General features: G+C 38.6%; 1 pseudogene; it reads left to right on the top strand.

The window, feature by feature from the left end:
- The first annotated feature begins 1,792 nt into the window (after positions 1-1,792).
- LOC114024405 lies at positions 1,793-2,435 on the top strand (annotated as a pseudogene).
- The last annotated feature ends 294 nt before the right edge of the window (positions 2,436-2,729 follow it).

Consider the following 2,729-nt stretch of genomic DNA (forward strand, 5'->3'; position numbering starts at 1 on the left):
TGGAAAACAGTATGGCAGAAAGTAGGTATAGACCAACCAAGATAAGGTCAAAATGAGTACATGACTTACAAGTAACAGGTGATACCATAAGCAAACTAGAAGAGCATGGAATAGTTTAGCTGTCAGATTTATGGATAAGGAAAGAATTTAGGACCAAACAAAATGTAAAGAGTATTGTGAAATATAACATGGATAATTCTGATTACATAAAATTTAAAATTTTTTGCACAAACAAAATCAATGTAACCAAAATTAGAAGGAAAGCAGAAAACTGTGGGAAAATTTGCAGCAAGTATCTCTGATAAAGTCTTGATTTAAAGTCTCTGCTCATAGAGAGCAGAGTCAAATTTATAAGAATTCAAGTCATTCCCCAATTGACAAATAGTCAAAGGATATGAATAGGCAGCTCTCAGACAAAGAAATCAAAGCTATCTATAGTTATATGAAAAAAAATGTTCTGAATCACTGTTGATCAGAGAAATGCAAATTAAAACAACTCTGAGCTACCACCAGTCTGAACAACCCCAGTCTTATTCAGTGGTGGATGAATAGTCTCAGAACTGTTTTTCTCAATTGGCCATTTATGATTACAATGCATTGTAAAAACTTCAGGAGGGAAGGAATGTTTTTATAGACCATTTGTTTCTTGGTAGTTTTAAGTTATTAGTTTCTAAAATCAGTAACTTTTAAATGGAAACAACTTGACTAAAAAATCTGTCACAGAATTTTGAGACCATTCAAACAGTTTAATATGTCTCTCTTTTTCCCAATTGGGAAATTTATTTAAACAGAAGAAATAAAACATGTGCCTCCTTTTCTCTGCACTAAGAATGTGTTGGGCCTCTTGGTAGTAAACCATGGTTTGTTCTGGCAATGCAGGACTCTGTGGGGTAGAAGGAACTTGATTTTGGAGTCATGAAACTGCTTGACTGCAGGCCACCGGCACTTGCGGGCAGGAATTTCTTCCACTTTCACGATGAACCTCCATATCTCACTAGCATTGAGTGATGGCACCAGCAGTGGTCAAGTCCCTGTACTCCCTGTACATGTTGTGGGTCCCATTCCTGGAACCATAGCACAGCCAGATGACAAAATTTTTTGCCCCAAGAGAGGACTTTTCAAAGACCTCTCCACAGTATATAATTTCTCCAGAAGACTTTTTCAGCTGAGAAATGAAGTACCAGAATCAGGACTTTGCTACAACATGATTAGGAGCAAAGATCTGCATCCAATAAAGAGGTGACACTGGACTTAAACTCATTCTCTCAGGGTGACCAGAGCCTTCATGGTGCTGCCACCTATCATATTGGCTTTTGTTTGGCCTCTGTTCTTGAAGAGGAACATGACGTCAGGTAGGTGATGTCATGAGATGCAAGTGGATTGGATTTCAGTGAGGGTGGGCTGTGCAAAGTCACCATCCTCATTTTCTCCTCTAGAACCATCTTGGTCCAATGGCAAGATATAGACCAGAATTCTCGAAGATGGTCCAGTATTCACTGGGAGACCTTGGCCTTTTTAACCTAAGGTCTTTAATAGGTCTCTGTTTGAGTGAGACAATGACCATTCAGGGATTAAGGCTAGGAAAGAAATGAGACAGAGAATGGCATCTTGTATCTAGTTAAAAAAAATCAATTTGGGAGGAGAAGACCCTCAGAATTTCTGCCCAAAACAGATTGGCTAATATGACAAAAAAGGCAAATGGTGAATGTTGGAGGGCTTATCAGCAAGATGTGCTGAGAGCTCTTTCACTTCTTTGATTGTCCAGGGAGAGTCGGTTAGGGTCAGGACGATAATGGGCTGCTCTGGGGCAGCTATGGCTTCTTGGCTCTGGAGGCTGTACTCTGGAGCTCAGAGGTTCCCCTCAAGTTGTGCAAGAAGTAGCAGCATCAGATTTTGCAGTACAGGCCTGACCTATGAAAATATCAAGCATGCTACTATAGATCATGTCCTCCAGGTGCATCGTGCAGAGGAATATAGAGCAAACTGCATATATGCTGAAGAAATTGGTGTATTAGGTAGAACAAATGTCAAATCAGTTATTCAGAAAATGTGGCATCAAGAAAAGGCCCACTTGAAAAAGTTTAAGGAGTTGATGGCTACATTCAGAGTCCAATTAACTATTCTCATGGAATGTAATGGGATTTGTATTGGGTGCTGGAACAGCTTTGCTTGGGAAGGAAAGGGCAATGGCTTGCACTGTGGCTATAGAAGTCAATAGCACACCATCATAACAACCAGATTAAGTCATTAATGGAAGAGGATACAGAAAAGTATGAAGAATTCCTTTGGATAATTAAAAAATTTGGAATGAGGAGCTAGAACACCACGATACTGGGCTTGATCATGATGCAGAATTGGCACCAGCATACGCCCTCTTGAAAGATGCGATTCAGGTTGGATGCAGAGCTGCAAAATACTTATCAGAAGGAATTTAAAATAATTCTTTGTGATATTATATAAATGATGAGAGTAACTGAAGGAGTTATATTTGCAATGTGAACTTTATAATTATTGTGAATTTTGTTAATGAATTGAATAATTCTACTTTAAAAAAAAAAACTGGAAAACTGGGACACTAATGCACTGTTGGTGGAGTTGTGAACTGATCCAGCCATTCTGGAGAACAATTTGGAACTATACCCAAAGAGTAAAAAAACCCTCTGTATTCCAAAGAAGTAACCAAAAAAAGGGGAAAGAACTTATTTGTACAAAAATATTTATAGCAGCTT

The sequence above is a fragment of the Vombatus ursinus genome, unplaced genomic scaffold (assembly GCF_900497805.2).
Source record: "Vombatus ursinus unplaced genomic scaffold, bare-nosed wombat genome assembly UNPS02014821.1, whole genome shotgun sequence".
Lineage (NCBI taxonomy): Eukaryota > Metazoa > Chordata > Mammalia > Diprotodontia > Vombatidae > Vombatus > Vombatus ursinus.